We start from the raw sequence: 21,966 nt of genomic DNA on the forward strand, positions 1-21,966 counted from the left end.
TGTGAGATTAAGAGTCATTTATGGTTTGTCTCCCTCCCAATCCCATCTTGTTTCATTTATTCTTCTCCTATCCCCCTAACCCCCCATGTTGCTTCTCCATGTCCTCATATCAGGGAGATCATATGATAGTTGTCTTTCTCCAATTGACTTATTTCACTAAGCATGATACGCTCTAGTTCCATCCACGTCATTGCAAATGGCAAGATTTCATTTCTTTTGATGGCTGCATAGTATTCCATTGTATATATATACCACATCTTCTTTATCCATTCATCTGTTGATGGACATCTAGGTTCTTTCCATACTTTGGCTATTGTGGACATTGCTACTATAAACATTCGGGTACACATGCCCCTTCGGATCACTACGTCTGTATCTTTAGGGTAAATACCCAGTAGTGCAATTGCTGGGTCATAGGGTAGTTCTATTTTCAACATTTTGAGGAACCTCCATGCTGTTTTCCAGAGTGGTTGGACCAGCTTGCATTCCCACCAACAGTGGAGGAGGGTTCCCCTTTCTCCGCATCCTCGCCAGCATCTGTCATTTCCTGACTTGTTAATTTTAGCCATTCTGACTGGTGTGAGGTGATATCTCATTGTGGTTTTGATTTGTATTTCCCTGATGCTGAGTGACGTGGAGCAGGTCCCAAAGTATTTTAAACTTTTAACTAAAGGGGAGCTCTGATTTTCTGTTTATGATCCTTGAACTGTGACATAAAGCTGCCATAAGTTTAACAAATGTTAATCACAGTCAAAGGTCCCATAAAAAAATGTATACTAAGGATTAAGAGAAAGAGCTTGAACTGGGGATGAATCCATTGCATCAAGTAAGTCAATGACTCTAGGGAATGTCAGTAAGAGGCTGGATCTGGTGTGAAAGGCAGTAAAAGAAGGTAAAAATGAGGTTATCATTCCCAAGAACTTTTGAAATTAGAAAATAAGTTTTCCCTCTGAGAGTAAATGACAAAAGCAATATATAATTCTTCATAGCATACTTGGAATTACCTTAGAAAAATAACGTAGCCTACCAGACTTTTTAGGAACTAGTATGAATTTATCTAAAGAAAAATTGTTAGCCAGAAGAGTGATTTTTAAATGATAGAAACTTGGGGGGGGGGGAGTATCACAGAGTCAAATATTAGTACTCCCCATCCAGATACTTTAATAGGGAAAAGGGAATTCTGTTAGGGTATCCTACCCCTTCCCTTCTTGGGGCACATTTCATCTGGTAAGCTGGGGTGTATATGCTATGGATTGGCAAGTTTTCAGAATCCAGGCAAGAGAGAACTGATTTTTCAGGAGTCAGCTATAAAATAAAGTAGAATTTAAGATTTGAGCCAGAGAGAAGTAAAAAGCCAGGTACTGCAGGAGAAACTAATTGTTCAGAATAATCAGTACCTGTGGAAATTTCATGAGGCTTAGTCTACAGAAGCAGATAGGCATTTATACAGCAGAGAGATCGCGTTTCATTACATTTTGGAGATGCATGAATGAGATCACCAGACTATCCTTCCAATATCCAACTAACAAATTTCCCATTGTTAGAGTCCAATTCAGGTATGTAACCTTTGGATGTTTTTACTGTTTATGTACAGTGTTGCCAAGGCCAGTGCTAACTAACATCAAGCTCTTTTAATGTTTCTCATTGTCAAGTGATAACTCAACATATTGTTTTGTTTATTGTATTTTCTTTTGAAACTCAAGTAGAGTTTGAGATATTCAGAATTCCTGGTTTATGGCACACTACTGTCATCTGTCCACTTAAGTCTCCTCCCTTGTTTATTTCTATATGTTTTCCCATTATTCTCTATCTTTACTCCTATTCTCCCACCACCACCACTATGAGCAATTATTCTAATATATTTAATGTATGTTCTCAGATATGTTATTCTCCCCAAATTTTATGTTTTTAATTTTGTGTAAGTTATTGAAATTTGTATTTCCCCAAACAATATAATGTTGCTCTGTGGATGTTTATATTATTTCTTTTTTTCACTGATTTTTTTTATTTTGAAAAATGCAGTTATTTTTTATAAAAAACACATGATATATGTTAAAATGTGTTTGCATTTATTGATTTTAAGTTAATAACTAGGGGTTTTAAATTTCTCCTTTTTTGTTTTTTGAAGATTTTATTTATATTAGAGACAAAGAGTGCATGAGCAGGGAGAAGGATGGGGACAGAGAGAGGAGGAGGGAGAGAGAATCTTCAGTGTACTTTATGTAAAGCCTGACATGAGGCTCCTGACAGGATGCTGGATCTCATGACCTGGAGATCATGGCCTCAGCCAAAATCAAGAGTGAGTCACTTAACTGACTGAGCCACCCAGGCGCTTCTTAAATTTCTCCATTTAATTCTAACAGGGTAACTATTGCTTGTAAAAAAATTATTATTATCATTATTATTATTACTATTATTGTTACTGTTATTTGTCTTTCTGTCTGGTTTATTTCACTTAGCATAATGTGTTGCAGGTTCATCCATGTTGTGACAATGGCAAGATTTCCTTCTCTTAGTTTATTATTTCTTGCTATTGCTCTTGGGCCTCCAACTTCCTGATGCTACAGATAGTTCTATAATAAATATCCTATAAAAATTTCCTCAAGGACATGTATCAGAGTTTCTCTGGGATATCACTGGGTGTAAAATTGCTGCATCGTAGTATATATGCCTATCTTTTCCAGATTTATTGAGGTATAATTGGCAAATAAAATTGTATATATTTAAAGTATACAAGATGCTTTGATATAAATATATATTGTGAAATGGTTTGCCACAATCAAGTTAATTAACACATCCATTCCATCACATAGTTATTTTTTTTTCTGTGTGTATGTGAGAATCCCTAATCTGGTTTAGCAAATTTTTTCATTAACATATAATGTATTATTTATTTCAGGGATACAGGTCTGTAAGTCATTAGTCTTAGACAATTCACAGCGCTCACCATAGCACATACTCTCCCCAATGTCCATCACCCAGTCACCCCATCCCTTCCACCCCTCTCCACTCCAGCAACCCTCAGTTTGTTTCCTGAGATTAAGAGTCTCTTATGGTTTGTCTCCCTTTCTGGTTTCATCTTGTTTTTCATTTTTCTCTCCCTTCCCCTATGATCCTCCGTCTTGTTTCTCAAATTCCTCATATCAGTGAGATCATATGATAATTGTCTTTCTCTGACTTATTTCACTTAGCATAATAGCCTCCAGTCCCATCCATTTCATTGCAAATGGCAAGATTTTAGGGGTTTTTTCATGGCTACATAGTATTCCTGTGTGTATACTACATCTTCTTTATCCATTCATCTGTTGTTGGACATCAAGGTTCTTTCCATAGTTTGGCGATTGTGGACATTGCTGCTATAAACATTCAAGTCATTTGCCCCTTTGGATCACTACATTTGTATCTCTGGGGTAAATACTCAGTAGTACAATTGCTGCGTCGTAGGGTAGCTCTATTTTCAACATTTTGAGGAACCTCCATGCTGTTTTCCAGAGTGGATTCACCAGCTTGCATTTCCACCAACAGTGTAGGAGGGTTCCCCTTTCTCTACATCCTGTCAGCCAACACCTGTCATTTCCTGACTTGTTAATTTTGTCAGACTTGTTAATTTTGTCTGGTGTGATGTGGTTTTGATTTGTACTTCCCTGATGCTGAGTGATGTGGGGCACTTTTTCATGTGTCTATTGGCCATCTGGATGTCTTCACTGCAGAAATGTCTGTTCATGTCTTCTGCCCAATTCTTGATAGGATGATTTGTTCGTTGGGTGTTGAGTTTGGTAGGTTCTTTATAGATTTTGGATACTAGCCCTTTATCTGATATGTCATTTGCAAATATCTTCTCCCGTTCTGTCAGCTGTCTTTTGGTTTTATTTTATTTATTTATTTATTTATTTATTTATTTATTTATTTATTTATTTGCTGTGTGTGATAATGGACATCCCTGCCGTGTTCCTGACCTTAGCAGTAAAGCTTTCAGTTTTTCTCCATTGAGAATGATATTTGCGGTGGGTTTTTCATAGATGGCTTTGATAATATTGAGGTATGTGTCCTCTATCCCTACACTTTGAAGAGTTTTGATCAGGAAGGGATGCTGCACTTTGTCAAATGCTTTTTCAGCATCTATTGAGAGTATCATATGGTTCTTGTTCTTTCTTTTATTAATGTGTTGTATCACATTGATTGATTTGCGGATGTTGAACCAACCTTGCAGCCCTGGAATAAATCCCACTTGGTCGTGGTGAATAATCCTTTTAATGTACTGTTGAATCCTATTGGCTAGTATTTTGGTGAGAATTTTTGCATCTGTGTTCATCAAGGATATTGGTCTGTAGTTCTCTTTTTTGATGGGATCCTTGTCTGGTTTTGGGATCAAGGTGATGCTGGCCTCATAAAATGAGTTTGGAAGTTTTCTTCCATTTCTATTTTTTGGAACAGTTTCAGGAGAATAGGAATTAGTTCTTCTTTAAATGTTTGGTAGAATTCCCCTGGGAAGCCGTCTGGCCCTGGGATTTTGTTTGTTTGGAGATTTTGGATGACTGTTTCAATCTCCTTACTGGTTATGGGCCTGTTCAGGCTTTCTATTTCTTCCTGGTTCAGTTGTGGTAGTTTATATGTCTCTAGGAATGCATCCGTTTCTTCCAGATTGTCAAATTTGTTGGTGTAGAATTGCTCATAGTATGTTCTTATAATTGTCTGTATTTCTTTGGTGTTAGTTGTGATCTCTCCTCTTTCATTCATGATTATATTGATTTGGGTCCTTTCTCTTTTCTTTTTGATAAGTCTGGCCAGGGGTTTATCGATCTTATTGATTCTTTCAAAGAACCAGCTCCTAGTTTCGTTGATTTGTTCTATTGTTTTTTGTTTGTTTGTTTCTTTTTTTTTCCATTTTATTTATTTTTTCAGCGTAACAGTATTCATTCTTTTTGCACAACACCCAGTGCTCCATGCAAAACGTGCCCTCCCCATTACCCACCACCTGTTCCCGCAACCTCCCACCCCTGACCCTTCAAAACCCTCAGGTTGTTTTTTCAGAGTCCATAGTCTCTTATGGTTCGCCTCCCCTCCCCAATGTCCATAGCCCGCTCCCCCTCTCCCAATCCCACCTCCCCCCAGCAACCCCCAGTTTGTTTTGTGAGATTAAGAGTCATTTATGGTTTGTCTCCCTCCCAATCCCATCTTGTTTCATTTATTCTTCTCCTATCCCCCTACCCCCCCATGTTGCTTCTCCATGTCCTCATGTTTGTTTGTTTCTATTTGATTGATTTCTGCTCTGATCTTTATGATTTCTCTTCTGCTGCTGGGTTTAGGGTTTCTTTCTTGTTCTTTCTCCAGCTCCTTTAGGTGTAGGGTTAGGTTGTGTACTTGAGACCTTTCTTGTTTCTTGAGAAAGGCTTGTACCGCTATATATTTTCCTCTCAGGACTGCCTTTGCTGTTTCCCACAGATTTTGGACCATTGTATTTTCATTATCATTTGTTTCCATGAATTTTCTCAATTCTTCTTTAATTTACTGGTTGACCCAATCATTCTTTTTTTAAAATTTTATTATTATTTTTTAATTTGTTTATTTACAGCATAATAGTGTTCATTGTTTTGGCATCACACCCAGTGCTCCATGCAGTTCGTGCCCTCCCTATTACCCACCACCTGGTTTCTCAACCTCCCACAACCCCCCCCCCCCGCCCCTTCAAAACCCTCTGTTTTTTTTCAGAGTCCATAGTCTCTCATGATTCATCTCCCCTTCCAGTTTCCCTCAACTCCCTCTCCTCTCCATCTCCCCATGTCCTCCATGTTATTTGTTATGCTCCACAAATAAGTGAGACCATATGATACTTGACTCTCTCTGCTTGACTTATTTCACTCAGCATAATCTCTTCCAGTCCCATCCATGTTGCTACAAAAGTTGGGTATTCATCCTTTCTGATGGAGGCATAATACTCCATTGTGTATATGGACCACCTCTTCCTTATCCATTCATCCGTTGAAGGGCATCTTGGTTCTTTCCACAGTTTGGCGACTGTAGCCATTACTGCAATAAACATTGGGGTACAAATGGCCCTTCTTTTCACTACATCTGTATCTTTGGGGTAAATACCCAGCAGTGCAATTGCAGGGTCATAGGGAAGCTCTATTCTTAATTTCTTGAGGAATCTCCACACTGTTCTCCAAAGTGGCTGCACTAACTTGCATTCCCACCAACAGTGTAAGATGGTTCCCCTTTCTCCACATCCTCTCCAACACACGTTGTTTCCTGTCTTGCTAATTTTGGCCATTCTAACTGGTGTCAGGTGGTATCTCAATGTTGTTTTAATTTGAATCTCCCTGATGGCTAGTGATGATGAACATTTTTTCATGTGTCTGATAGCCATTTGTATGTCTTCATTGGAGAAGTGTCTGTTCATATCTTCTGCCCATTTTTTGATATGATTATCTGTTTTGTGTGTGTTGAGTTTGAGGAGTTCTTTATAGATCCTGGATATCAACCTTTTGTCTGTACTGTCATTTACAAATATCTTCTCCCATTCCGTGGGTTGCCTTTTTGTTTTATTGACTGTTTCCTTTGCTGTGCAGAAGCTTTTGATCTTGATGAAGTCCCAAAAGTTCATTTTCGCTTTTGTTTCCTTGGCCTTTGGAGACATATCTTGAAAGAAGTTGCTGTGGCTGATATCGAAGAGGTTCCTGCCTATGTTCTCCTCTAGGATTCTGATAGATTCCTGTCTCACGTTGAGGTCTTTTATCCATTTTGAGTTTATCTTTGTGTACGGTGTAAGAGAATGGTCAATTTTCATTCTTCTACATATCGCTGTCCAGTTTTCCCAGCAGCATTTATTGAAGAGACTGTCTTTTTTCCATTGAATATTTTTTCCTGTTTTGTCGAAGATTATTTCACCATAGAGTTGAGGGACCCATTCATTCTTTAGACTCCTAGTCTCCATGTATTTGGGTTCTTTCCAAATTTCCTCTTGTGATTGAGTTCTAGCTTCAGAGCATTGTCGTCTGAAAATAAGCAGGGAATGATCCCAATTTTTTGATACTGGTTGAGACTTGATTTATGACCCAGGATGTGATCTATTCTGGAGAATGTTCCATGTGCACTAGAGAAGAATGTGTATTCTGTTGCTTTGGGATGAAATGTTCTGAATATATCTGTGATGTCCATCTGGTCCAGTGTGTCATTTAAGGCTTTTATTTCCTTCTTGATTGTTGGCTTGGATGATCTGTCCATTTCAGTGAGGGGAGTGTTAAAGCCCCTGACTATTATTGTATTATTGTTGATGTGTTTCTTTGATTTTGTTATTAATTGGTTGATATAGTTGGCTGCTCCCACGTTAGGGGCATAGATATTTAAAATTGTTAGATCTTCTTGTTGGACAGACCCTTTGAGCATGATATAGTGTCCTTCCTCATCTCTTATTATAGTCTTTGGCTTAAAGTCTAGTTGATCTGATATAAGGATTGCCACCCCAGCTTTCTTCTGATGCCCATTAGCATGGTAAATTGTTTTCCACCCCTCACTTTAAATCTGGAGGTGTCTTTGCGTCTAAAATGAGTTTCTTGTAGGCAACATATTGATGGGTTTTGTTTTTTTATCCATTCTGATACCCTGTGTCTTTTGATTGGGGCATTTAGCCCATTAACATTCAGGGTAACTATTGAGAGATATGAATTTAGAGCCACTGTATTGGCTGTAAGGTGACTGTTACTGTATATTGTCTCTGTTCTTTTCTGATCTACTACTTTTAGGCTCTCTCTTTGCTTAGAGGACCCCTTTCAATATTTCCTGTAGAGCTGGTTTGGTGTTTGCAAATTCTTTCAGTTTTTGTTTGTCCTGGAAGATTTTATCTCTCCTTCTATTTTCAATGATAGCGTAGCTGGATAGAGTATTCTTGGCTGCATGTTTTTCTCGTTTAGTGCTCTGAATATATCATGCCAGCTCTTCCTGGCCTGCCGGGTCTCTGTGGATAAGTCTGCTGCCAATCTAATATTCTTACCATTGTATGTTACAGACTTCTTTTCTCGGGCTGCTTTCAGGATTTTCTCTTTGTCACTAAGACTTGTAAATTTTACTATTAGGTGACGGGGAGTGGGCCTATTCTTGTTGATTTTGAGGGTGGTTCTCTGCACCTCCTGGATTTGGATGCTTGTTCCCTTTGCCATATTAGGGAAATTCTCTCCAATAATTCTCTCCAATATACCTTCTGCTCCCCTCTCTCTTTCTTCTTCTCCTGGAATTCCAATTTCCCAATTATTCTAATGTTGTTTTGTCTTATGGTGTCACTTATCTCTTGAATTCTCCCCTCATGGTCCAGTAGCTGTTTGTCCCTCTTTTGCTAAGCTTCTTTATTCTCTGTCATTTGGTCTTCTATATCACTAATTCTTTCTTCTGCCTCATTTATCCTAGCAGTGAGAGCTTCCATTTTTTTATTGCACCTCATTAATAGCTTTTTTGATTTCAACTTGGTTAGATTTTAGTTCTTTTGTTTCTCCAGAAAGTGCTTTTATATCTCCAGAGAGGGTTTCTCTAATATCTTCCATGCCTTTTTTGAGCCCGGTTAGAACCTTGAGAATCGTCATTCTGAAGTCTAGATCTGACACATTACCAATGTTTGTATTGATTAGGTCCCTAGCCTTTGGTACTGCTTCTTGTTCTTTTTTTTGTGGTGAATTTTTCTGCCTTGTCATTTTGTCCAGATAAGAGTATATGAAGGAGCAAGTAAAATACTAAAAGGGTGGCAAAGACCCCAGAAAAATGCGCTTTAACCAAATCAGAAAGGACCCCAAATCGTGGGGGAGAGAAAGGGGATAAAAAGAGGTTCAGAAAAAAAAAATTTAAGAAAGAAAACAAAGAAAAAATATAAAAAAGAAGAAAAAAAAATATATTAGATAAACTAGTTAAAAAACGTTAAAAAAGAAAAGGGTAAAAGTTAAGGGAAATTTAGCAGCAGAAGAAAAAAATTGAAAAAAAAAATTAACCACAAGACTAAAGAATCATGGGGAGAAAGCCATGTGTTCTGTGCTTTGCTTTCTCCTCCTCTGGACTTCCACTGCTGTCCTTGGTATTGAACCTGCTTTCCGTGGTAGGTGAACTTTGTCCTGGCTGGATTTTTTGTTGATCTTCTGGGGGAGGGGCCTCTTTTAGTGACTCTCAAGTGTCTTTGCCCAAAGCGGAATTGCACTGCCCTTACCGGGGGCCAAACTAAGTAATCCACTCGGGTTCACTTTCGGGAGCTTTTGTTCCCTGAATGCTTTCCGTAGATTTCCGGAGGACAGGAATGAAAATGGCGGCCTCCCAGACTCCGGCCCAGAGGAGCCGAGAGCCTGGGGCCCCACTCTTCAGTGCGCCCCCAGAGAACAGCACCCAATCACTCCCGTATCCCCGGCCTCCGGCCGCGTTCCAAGCTCACCCAGCCTGCGACCAATTCAAGGTAACCCCAAGCTGAGAGCTCACTCCTCGGCTCTGTCTCTGTAGCCGGCTTCCCCGTTTTAATAACCTGCAAGCTCTGCGGCACTCTGACACCCTGATCCTTCTGTGACCCTGCAGGACCTGGGACCACACTGACCCCGCGTGGGCTTCACCCCAGTTTAGCCTCTGGAGCAATGTCCCTCAGTGGAACAGACTTAAAAGTCCTGATTTTGTGCTCCGTTGCTCCGCAGCTTGCCAGGAGCCAGCCCCTCCCCGCCGCAGTCTATCTTCCTGTCATTTTGGACTCACTTCTCCGCCAGTCTTACCTTTCAGAAAGTGGTTGATTTTCTGTTTCTAGAATTGCTGTTCTTCTTCTCTTCGATCTCCCGTTGGATTTGTAGGTGTTTACAATGTTTAGATAAGCTATCTAGTTGATCTCCTGCTACCTGATGTAGTCTCAGCCTGCTACTTCTCTGCCATCTTGACTCCTCTCTCTGTTTCTCATATTTTTGAAGAAAAAAAATTGTAAATATCTTCTGTCTACCTTATTCAGAGTTGCATATTCCTCAAAAGTAAAGGTTCATCTCATTGAAGATATAAAACTTCTTCATATAAAAATTTTTAAAAGCAGGCAAAAGTAAAAAATAATTTTGAAGACTATATACGTAAGTAACTAAAATAAGAAAAAACAAAAAGATACAAACAGGACTATAGGTAGCTATAGGAGGTTGAAAAGGAATATTATTAGGGAAATGCACAGGGCAAGATTCCAGGGCAAAGACCAGACATAGTCTCTCAGCAGGGGTGTCATGGTCATATTTTGGAATCATATCTGGAAGCTTTGGTTCTGTTTGGGAGCCAAGACTAGGGCAGAGTATCTTTTGGAGGGGGGACAAGAATCGCTTGTATACTTAAGAGCACTTACTAAGTTCCAGGCACAGTTAATACCTGTAATAACCCCCAGAGAAATGCTCTCTTTTTGTTGTTTTTGTTAAAATGATGAAGTAACCAAAGTCAAGGAGTTTAGTAAATTTTCCTAAGACACCACGGTTGACAAGGTGGAAACAGAAGGCCGCACATTCTGACTCCAGAACCAATACCCTTACCCACTATGGTATATTGTCTCTACATTAAAGAATCATGAAACTCAAGAGCAAGATTCAGTAGTAGGAATGCAGAAGATTGTATCACTCTTCGCAGATGATATGATACTATATGTGGAAAACCCAAAAGACTCCACTCCAAAACTGCTAGACCTTATACAGGAATTCAATAAAGTGTCAGGATATAAAATCAATGCACAGAAATCAGAAGACAGAAGAAAGAGAAATTAAGGAGTCAATCCCATTTACAATTGCACCCAAAACTATAAGATACCTAGGAATAAACCTAACCAAAGAGGCTAAGAATCTATATGCAGAAAACTATAAAGTACTCAAGAAAGAAATTGAGGAAGACACAAAGAAATGGAAAAATGTTCCATGCTCCTGGATTGCAAGAATAAATATTGTGAAAATGTCTATGCTACCTAAAGCAATCTACACATTTAATGCAATCCCTATCAAAATACCATCCATTGTTTTCAAAGAAATGGAACAAATAATCCTCAAATTTATACGGAACTGGATAAATTTCACAGTGTTTTTAATGGTCATAAGCTTGAGGGGTAAATAGTAAAGGGTGGGGTAGGGAGTAAATAGTTTGTGTTTTTTGTTTAAAGTTTCCAACTGTTTTGTTTTTTTTTTTTTTAGTAGATAAGACAGGGTCATTTAAAAGGGCTAGAGTGGGGCGCCTGGGTGGCTCAGTGGGTTAAGCCGCTGCCTTCGGCTCAGGTCATGATCTCAGGGTCCTGGGATCGAGTCCCGCATCGGGCTCTCTGCTCAGTGGGGAGCCTGCTTCCCTCTCTCTCTCTCTCTCTGCCTGCCTCTCTGCCTTGTTGTGATTTCTCTCTGTCAAATAAATAAATAAAATCTTAAAAAAATAATAAATAAAAGGGCTAGAGCAAACAGGGGTAGGACTTAGCACAACACAATCCCTTTATGCCTTTGGGATTATGGCCTGATGAGAAAGTACTGTTTGTGATGCATCGCTAGATAACTTGATGCAAATGTGCACTTTTTGCCTTTTCTCTTCCATTGCTGCAGCAGTGTGAGTCATATCCTGAAGGTTTGGTTGGCAGGGTAGCTGCTATCATTCCTGCCCTGTATGTACTGTCACTAGAGTGTGAAAGCTGTGAATGAACAGATACTATGCTATAGTCAAGAGACAAAGCTTTCTTTGGGGCATTCTTCTGCTGTGGAATGTGTTTCCTTTCTCATCTACTCTGAAAATTAGATATATAAATGGTCTTGCTTTTTTGTTGATTCTGACAGGGGATCACTGCATTATTTCATGTTTGACTGGTTTTATTTGTTAATATTTAAAATAATAAAATAATAAACATTGGTGAAGGCTGGATTGAGACTCAGCTTAATTTTGTGACCCAAAGCAATCCACTCAGGGTAGAGGGTATTGGAGGACCTTTTATGGTATGGGTTATTTAATTTCATCTTTTAAAACAATCAAATATATATGTATATATGGTTTTTAAAATCATGTATTAAAGACATGGGCTTTTAATGAAAAATAGTAGTTCTAGGCCCTATCTCTCCCGATTCCTGAGTCCCACTGTGTACATGTTTTATCCAGTTCTTTTAGCTATTTCTTCTGACAGTTCATATTTCTAAATAATATTCTTTTAATATATATCTTTTTTTTCTATTTTAGGTATCATTTCACGATCTCCTAGTATATAAGATGAGAAATTAGGTTCTCAATGTTCTTTTCCATATGTATATACTCTTCCCTCCTCCAAAATTTACTAAATAGTTACCTTACCATTTTGTTGTGGATGCTGAATCAAAATGTAATTGCCACTATGCCTGTATAACTACTTTCACATCTGAGTCACACAGTGAACTAAGGTGATGTTTCCTTTCATGTATAACTTTTTTTTTTGTAGTTAGTAATTGTCTCTCTTTTCATTTGTTTTATTTCCTCTGTTTTCAAAGTCTTAACCTCCTGGCAGAAATGGAAATCTCATTTGAGTATGTTCAAACACTTTAGGTAATTTACCAGTTTAATTTTTTTCTCAGTGATACCTTGTTTGGAACCTTCCAACTTCCTGTGTTAAATTGGCCTTAGAATTTTCTTTGCCTCTTTCCTAGGTCCCTCTGTCTCCTGGATTAAATCAATGTCATCTTAATTCTTTATTAACTTCCTAATTTGATGGATCATTATCTGTGTAGCTTCCTGAGAAAGTATATGGAGAATTTTTCAAAGATTTTGCACATTTGAAATGCCCTTACCCTTTTTTTGGTTGATAGTTCGGCTTGATATAAAATTCATGGTTACAAATAAGCTACAGAAGTTTTAAAAACATTCCTTCATTATTTTTTAGCTTCCAGTGTTGTTTTTTGACAAGTTCAATGTCATTCTAGTTCCAGACTCTTTTATTGACCAAGTCGTTTTTCAGGAAAAATTCTAGCAAGGATCATGTCTTTGTTCCCATTGTTCTGCAGTTTTACAACAGTTTGTCTTAGATCTTTTTCCCTTGATTATGCTGACTACTCAGTGAGTTCTATCATCATAGAAACTATTTCCTTCAGTTCTGAAACATGTATTGTATTAGTTCCTTCACAGTTTCTTCCTATCTGTTTCCGTAGTTTTCGCTTCCTATAATTCTTTCATTAGAATTGGACATCCTGAAATGGTTCATTAATTTTCTCCCCAATTTATCCATTGTATTGATTTTTTTGTTGTTTTCTGGCAGAATCCTCAACTTTCTAATCTATCACTTTTACTGAGTTTTGCTTTAAATTACATCGATCTTATCTTTAACTTCCAAAAGTTTTTTTGGGCTCTGGATATTTTTCTCCTTTTCTGTTAAATGCTCTTCTTATTTCATGGATGTACTGTAACCTCCATGCTCTCTGAAAATACTAATTATTGCTTTTTTGAAAGTTTCTTTTACTTCTCACATTGTTTCTCTTTCTCCAGTTTCCATTTTTCTGATTGTTTTGGTCTCTTCATGTTATAAGTTTACTTCATTATATGCTAATCTTTTCTATTTATATTTAAGAATGAGGCATTAAAGAGTTACCAGAAAGCTCTGTGAATGGGGCTAGTATTGACTAACCAGTAGACATTACTATAGGTGATCAAAGAGGAGCTGACTTTTTGTGGGAGAAGGAGAGCAGCTATCAGTATTTCTGAGTCTTTTCCTCTGGGCCAATTTTTTTCCTAGTGAGAAATATTGCATATTCCTTCCTAGGAAGGTATAAGCCTGGCTGTCAGCATTTTGGGACTTCATTTGGGAAGGGCACCAGGGGTCCCATTGTTTACTACATAATCTTTACTTAATTTCCCTAAATTGAACTTCATCAGTTCTATTTGGTGCCTCCAATGTATAGACCTTGCTTCAACCTCTGTAGAGAGTAAACTATCATGTGGAAAAAGGTATTCAACAAATAAAAACCACAATGAGATACCACCTCACACCAGTCAGAATGGCTAAAATTAACAAGTCAGGAAATGACAGATGCTGGCGAGGATGCGGAGAAAGGGGAACCCTCCTACACTGTTGGTGGGAATGCAAACTGGTGCAACCACTCTGGAAAACAGCATGGAGTTTCCTCAAAAAGTTGAAAATAGAGCTACCTTACAACCCAGCAATTGCACTACTGGGTATTTACCCTAAAGGTACAAACATAGTGATCTGAAGGGGCATGTGCACCCGAATGTTTATAGTAGCAATGTCCACAATAGCCAAAGTATGGAAAGAACCTAGATGTCCATCAACAGATGAATGGATAAAGAAGATGTGGTATATATATACAATGGAATACTATGCAGCCATCAAAAGAAATGAAATCTTGCCATTTGTGACGATGTGGATGGAACTAGAGGGTATTATGCTTAGCGAAATAAGTCAATCGGAGAAAGACAACTCTCATATGATCTCCCTGATATGAGGAAGTGGAGATGCAACGTGGGAGGTTTGAGGGGGTAGGAAAAGAATAAATGAAACAAGATGGGATCGGGAGGGAGACAAACCATAAGAGACTCTTACTGTCACAAAACAAACTGAGGGTGACCAGGGGTATGGGGGTAGGGAGAGAGTGGTGGCGTTATGGACATTGGGGAGGGTATGTGCTATGGTGAGTGCTGTGAAGTGTGTAAACCTGGCAATTCACAGACCTGTACCCCTGGGGCTAATAATACATTATATGTTTATTTAAAAATTAAAAAATTTAAGAAAAGAAAAAGAAAAAGGTATTCAGAGGAGAAAGCCTGGCCGAATAGAGTTGGGGATAAGGAAGTGAAGGTCTTACAGACTTTTTTTTTTAATAGAAAAAAATAGACTCTTTAAGTTTTTTACTTTAGAAAACTCTATTTCGTCTTTTTATTTGTTTTTAATTTTTTTATTGAAATTCCAGATAGCTAACATACAGTGTAATGTTAGTTTTATTTGTACAATTTAGTGATTCAACACTTCCATAACAGCACCAGATGCTGATCACAGCAAGTACACCCCTTAATCCCCATCACCTATTTCACCCATCCCCCACCCACTTCTCCTCTGGTAACCATCAGTTTGTTCTCTATAGTTAAGAGTCTTAAAGGCTTTCAAAAGTTATAACCAGTTCTGTTTCCATTCCACAGGTACACACGTCAGACCCACCACACACGGACACATGCACACAAACACACTTTCAGAGGTTCCTGGGACCTCCAATCCCTGAGTCTTTCTGTGTAGAAAATAGACTTGGTTCTTATTGATTTCCCTCCAACCCTCTCACCCTCCCCAACTGTATTCCCCCCTCCTTGTCCCCAGGCCTCAGTTTTCAGTCTTTTATTTTCTGCCAAGTTGCCTACTTTGCAGCTTTTATCTTCAGCATTTGGAGGAAGGAATAATTGTACATGGGGGGGACTGGGGCTGGTTTCTTATTGGTCTCTATATGTAAGAAGAGGTGTCTCCAGGGGACAGATTAAATGCTGTCTTTAAGCAGAGGTTTGTTCTGTCTTGTGTAGAATGGCTACCTGTGAGCCTGAGAATGCCTGAGCTGTCCCCAGCTCACTGTCAGGTAAATTCACCCTGTTCAGCATTGCGAATGGGTGCCCTTGACATCAGCAACTGCCATCTCTGTTTTTGGTATCACTAATAATTTCTTTACCTTTCACTTGACTTTGTTCCCTTCTTATCAAGATTCTTACCTGCTCTAGGGAAAGAATATAATCAGCTTATTTAAACTAAAATAGAAAGAATTTTCCAAAGTCTTAGCTCTGCTGCAAACACTTGTGTTATGAAAGAAGATTGACACTACAAAGGGTGTTATTTTGGTTATCTTTAAGTCTGTGAGGGAGGATATGTTTTGGTTGAGAACGGATTGGGTTGAGCACGATATCCTGGCCCCTCAGAGGTGGAGGAATAAACACGTATGCCAGGCAAATAGATTGTATTAGGTAAACCCCCATGTTTGTGAACAGTTTAAAAAGAAATTCCACATTGCTGCTTTGCATTTTTATTTCTTTCAAATATGTACTTCAAGATCATTGTGAAATAGCTCGGACTTAGATACTGTTTTGTTTCACATAAATTTCTTTTGAACTCAATTTCAAGATTTGCCCAGCTATGTTGGGGAATAACCTAAAATGACGGTCTAAATTCCTGGACTTAAAGATATTTTTGGCAGAGGAGTCATTGGGGTTGCAAGTACTATATTTTAGATATTTTTATATTATACTGGGATGAGTTCTAGAGCTCCAATGTATAATGTAAACAGTTTGAGTAGGATTAGAGGTTACTTCATGATAAGAGACTTTATTTAGCAGGGATAAAAAAATACTGGAGGGTTTTTTTTCAAGATTGTTAATGTATTTATTTGAGAGAGAGAGTGAGAGAACAGGATTGGATAGAGAGGCAGAGGGAGAGGGAGAAGCAGACTCCCGGCTGAGCAAGGAGCCTCACGCAGAGCTCCAATCCCAGGACCCTAGGCTCATGTCGTAAGGCGAAGGCAGACACTTAACCAACTGAGCCACCCAGGTGTCCCTAAATTCAAGTTCTTAGTAATTAGTTTGTTTTTAAACAATAAAGTGAAAAAACAAGCCATCTCCCCATATATAAATAAAAGAATGTGTAAGAAGTAAAACAAAATGGAAAGAGATGGGGAATCTGCTCTTAACAACTTGAGCTTTAGATGCAGTGTTTAACTTCCATTAAATTGGTCTGGACTCTAGGAATCAAACTGAGGGTTATAGAAGGGAGAGGGTGATGGGATGGGGTAACTGGGTGATGAGTAGTAAGGAGAGCATGTGTTGTGATAAGTGCTGGGTGTCACACACAACTAATGAATCATTGAACATGACATCAAAAACTAATGATGGTTAACTGAACATAATAAAAATTTTTTAAAACTTAAAATTGGTTTTCAAAATTTTCCTAAAATTTTTAGTACTCATGGCAGGAAACTTGTTCTTTTTGAGGATAGTAGTACTTTTGATGTAATTTTTAAATTTGATTTTCATAATCTTTCATTAGCATGTATTGTGCAGGTGTAATTTTATTTTTTTTCTTTTAAACTTTTAATTTATTTATTTTTTCAGCGTAACAGTATTCATTGTTTTTGCACAACACCCAGTGCTCCATGCAAAACGTGGCCTCCCTATTACCCACCACCTGTTCCCCCAACCTCCCACCCCTGACCCTTCAAAACCCTCAGGTTGTTTTTCAGAGTCCATAGTCTCTTATGGTTAGCCTCCCCTTCCAATTTTTTTTTTATAAACACATAATGTATTTTTATCCCCAGGGGTACAGGTCTGTGAATTGCCAGGTTTACACAATTCACAGCACTCACCATAGCACATACCCTCCCCAACGTCCATAACCCCTCCCCCTCTCCCAACCCCACCTCCCCTCAGCAACCCCCAGTTTGTTTTGTGAGATTGAATCATTTATGGTTTGTCTCCCTCCCAATCCCATCTTGTTTCATTTATTCTTCTCCTATCCCCCAACCCCCCATGTTGCATCTCCATGTCCTCATATCAGGGAGATCATATGATAGTTGTCTTTCTCCGATTGACTTATTTCACTAAGCATGATACCCTCTAGTTCCATCCACGTCATCGCAAATGGCAAGATTTCATTTCTTTTGATGGCTGCATAGTATTCCATATTCGTTTTCTTTTTAAGTTTTCCTGCTTTTATTTTAGCTTGATAGGAACTAGGAGTGATTGTGCAGGAAAGCTAAACCTTACCACCAACCTAATTGTACTGTTATTTTAATCTATTGAGGATCAGGATCCCCAAATAGAATAGGATTGTTCAGCCTGAGGGGGGCATTCAGCTATCCTGTGGTGTCGGGTGTTCCTAGGTAAATTGTGTGCTCTGCGGCTGGTCACTCCAGATTGCTCCCCTTGAATCGTGTGTGTCTGCTGGTAGCAGATCCAAGAGTGCAGTGTGGTGTCATAGCAGCACTGGTGGAGCAGCCTCGAGTGCTAAGGTCTCTGGTCAAAGAGGTTGTTAGGTTGGACTGGAGAAAGAAATTAACACCACATTGATTGTAATAAGTGTTCTACCTTCTAATTATGTGATCCATTTCATTCTTAGTGCAGGGTTAGCATTCCCAGCTTCATATAATTAGAAATAATAACTGGTTTTTCTATTTGGAAAAAATACTGTACAGTTTTTCCAATTATCTACATGGCAAACTACCCCAAACCTTAGTAGCTTACAGCACTTATTTATTATATTTCATTCTTCTTTGGATAGAGTGAACACAGTTGGGTAGATTTCACATAGGGTTTCTCATTCTGTTGCAGTCAGATTTGGGTAGGAGCTGCAGTCCCCTGAAGGTTCTACTGGGTTAGGCACAGCAGCTAAGATGGCTCACTCATACAGCTGGGACTGCTTACACTCCAGTGAGTGTCTCTTTGTGGCCTCTCCATGCAGCATTTGCTTTTCACAGCAGGATAGCTGGATTCTGAGCTCCAGAAGGAGTGTGTATTCCAAGGGGTAGGAGGCTGAAGCTGCCAGACAAGTGAAGGACTGCTTATAGAACTACCTTTAGCTCCCTGGGCTTGTGTTCGATAGGTTAGAGCATTCTCAGGGACTTCCCAGATTCAAAAGTGTGAAGAAACAGATTCCGTCCCATACTGGAGGAGTGTGAGGGTCACATTTTTGCAGAATAGTACGTGGGAGAAATTGTAGTCATCTTTGGACAGTATAATCTGTTAAAAAACTCTTGATTAATAAATGACTGTTTAATTCCTTAAAAGACTATATTAGTATATTCTGGCATCATTATTGTATATGTGTGCATGTATATGTTACATATTTTGTGTATGTGCATGCATGTGTATATTTGTGCATAGATATACATCCATACACATACATATATGTACATATGTATATTTTGGTATCAATATACGTCATTACACTTGGCTTAAAAAAATACACATAACCACACTTTTAATTAGTGTTCACAAATCTCAAAACCATCCATCAGTTGAACTACCTATCTCCTGCTGAGATTGTGTTACTACTCCCTCTGAAACTGTATTACATCTTCTCTATTCTCAAATCTCCAACACCCCCTCCCACCGTATTCACTCTCAGGTGATGAACTTACTTCTTATTTCCTTGAGAATAAGGTACCCAGAGGAAAAATTTAGTTCTCCTGTCACCAAATATCCCAAATGCCTGTGTCGTTATCTGAATTCTTTGTGTTTCCTCTGTGACAATATATAGACTATTCAGCCTACACAGAGCCTCCCTTTTGACCCAGGACCCATCTCTTCTTGGCTACTAAAGGACTTAACACCTGCATCAAATTTTTTCTCTTTACTAAATCATTCCCTTCAGCATTAAAAATAGCCAGAAATTTTGTCTCATTAAAAAAAAAAAAACTCCCCTGATTGCACAACACTGCAACAACTACCTCATTTCTGTGCTTCCAGTTAACAAAAATTCTACAAAAGAGCTGTCTGTACTCTATTCCCATTCCCTTCTCTCCCATTAATGTTGAATTAAAAACTGCCCTTATAGAAGTCAAGGACAGCCACCACAATGCCAGATGCAGTGGCTAACTCTCAGTAATAAATATAAATAAATTAAATTAAATAGAGATTTTATTTATCCTCTCGGTGCATTTGACAGTCTTCCTTAAAAACCCTATTATATTTAATACACTACTGCTTTTCCTGTCATCTCACTGCTTTTTCCTTCTTAGTTTCCTGTGCTAGATACTCCTGGCTTTCCTGGCCTGTAAATGTTGGAACTCAATGTCAAACCTAGCATGTCCAAATTGAACCTTGTTTCCCTCCTCCAGACATGCTCCCCACACCAGGAAAAAAGAGTAATCCTTGTCTCCATTCATATCCCATATCTAATCCATCAGCAGGTCCCAACAGCTCTAGGCACAAAACATGTCTAATCTCCAAGTCCTCAAAGTTTTACATTACCATTCTTACCTTTCTCTTACCAACTGTCATCCTTGATTGTTGTAATAAATAGCTTTCTGACTGGAACCCCTGCTTTACTCTTTGCTTTTTCATGGTCTATTTTCACTCAGAGTGATGCTTTCAAGCTTTAAGTCTTATCACATCAGTCTTCTGCTCCCTATCTCCAGTGACTTCCTGTCTTGCTTGGAATGAATGCCTAACTCTTTCACATGGCTTACATAAAGGTCCTGCCTAATCTGGTCCTGTTGTCTCTCTGACTGAATCACCACCACTCTCCCCTTTGTTCACTTTGCTGCAGGTGCACTGACCTCTCTGTTTTCCATGAACATGCCAAGTTCACTTCCACAGCAGGGCATTTGTTCTTGCTGTTTCTTGTGCCTCTAAAATTTCCCTTTTTTTTTTTTCAAGTTTTCATTTGAATTCCAATTAGTTAACAGTGTAATAAACTCCCCAGTTTTTCCAAATGCTGTCCCCTTATTTCATTCAGGTTCCTACTTAAAGTTCTACTTCTAAAGAAGCCTTTCCCTGACTACCCTACCTGAAGCAATACCCTCTCCCATGCCCCAGCGAATCCACCACTGGCCACCTTCTGACCCCACTCTGCTTTAATTTTCTTTTTGGAACTTATCACCACCATCATGTATTTGTCTCTGGTCCATCTTTGCTCTCTAGAATGAAACCATGGAAGTAGGGTCTTTGGATCACAACAAAGTGATAGCACCCATCAGGTGCTCCATAAGCATTTGTAAATCAAGTGAATGAATAAATGCTTATGTATGTATGCAATAGATTACTGTGTCTGGTTTGATGGGAAAATAACTTTCTATTTTAAACTTAGATAGGTGGCCCTGTTTTATCAAAAATGCATGTCCTGGAAGCAAAGACCACATTGCCTTTATTGCTTACCTTAAGATCTCAATTTTCCAGATGATATAATTTGCTTAGGCCTTGTTACTTGAACTGGCAAGAATTTGTGAGTTCTGCCCTTCTGCCAGCATTGTGTGCCATCAAGGTACTTAACTTTTCTCCGTATGATCATCAAGTGAAGAAAGGACCACATGCTGTTTGAAATGATGTCATTAGAGTGCATGATTCCTAAGGTCTTCTACTTATAAATAATTTCTCTATGAGATGGGCCTTTAAAGGTCTCATGCTCTATTAGATGATTTCTAACTAGCATGATGTCCTGAATGTTTTAATTATAAGATCACTGCCACCCAAGAATATTAGCTGATTCTGCTAGTTTGTAGTTTGCTTTATTATTAATTTTATTTATAGTTACTTAAGCTTATTTTGGCAAGGGTCTTTATAGGAGAATTTCCAGATAGAGGCTTTCCTAACCCTATGGTACAGGTTGATCTGACCTCAAAGAGCATTCTTTATAATTAAAGTACATCCCAAGACTTTTAATTATCATATAAAATCATGCTTCTCTATAACAGAAACAGAAACCTAACATTTCTAAATCAAAATTGCACTTGTGAAAATAAGACTTTAGTTATAAAATCTATATTCTTAAGTAAATCTTTTTCCTCAAGCATCTACTGTCATGGCATTTACATTTTTTTACCTATAAAGTGTGAAACCCCTATGATAGTCATAATTAAGTTCATTAAGATGTTTTCACTTAACTCTTATAAGGTGACACTTTTTATTAAACTTAAAAGAGTAGAAATCTGTGACACTAGGGACACATATTGTTTACAAAAGCTAATTAAAACTAGATGAGGCTTGGAAACCTGGAGTGAATGTTACTCCGGAGACTGTTGCTTTTTATTGAAACCTTTGTTCCTTCAAAGTAGGGCAAGGGATTCTCTCTCTGCCCTCCCCAACTTGAGTATCCCTCTTAGAAAAATCAGAGATGTTATACGTAGGAACTTCTGATAGAGGAAACAGCTCTAGGTTCCTGTTTAACTTTCTGTTCTGTTTAAGTTTAGTAACTCTGATTTACTGGAAAATGAATTGTCCAGAACAGAGTAGAGATAAATGGTACTTTGCATGATCCAGATCAATTATATTACTCATTATATGTCATTATATAGATTTTTACACAGTAGAAACTAA

The 21,966-nt window shown here is 38.4% G+C and overlaps 1 protein-coding gene across 7 annotated transcripts in view; it reads left to right on the forward strand.

The window, feature by feature from the left end:
- DOCK3 (dedicator of cytokinesis 3) overlaps positions 1-21,966 on the forward strand; it is a 608,703-nt gene that overhangs the window by 357,010 nt on the left and 229,727 nt on the right. The gene's annotated exons all lie outside the window — the stretch shown is intronic.

Source organism: Meles meles, chromosome 20 (assembly GCF_922984935.1).
Source record: "Meles meles chromosome 20, mMelMel3.1 paternal haplotype, whole genome shotgun sequence".
In the NCBI taxonomy this organism is placed as follows: Eukaryota; Metazoa; Chordata; class Mammalia; order Carnivora; family Mustelidae; genus Meles; species Meles meles.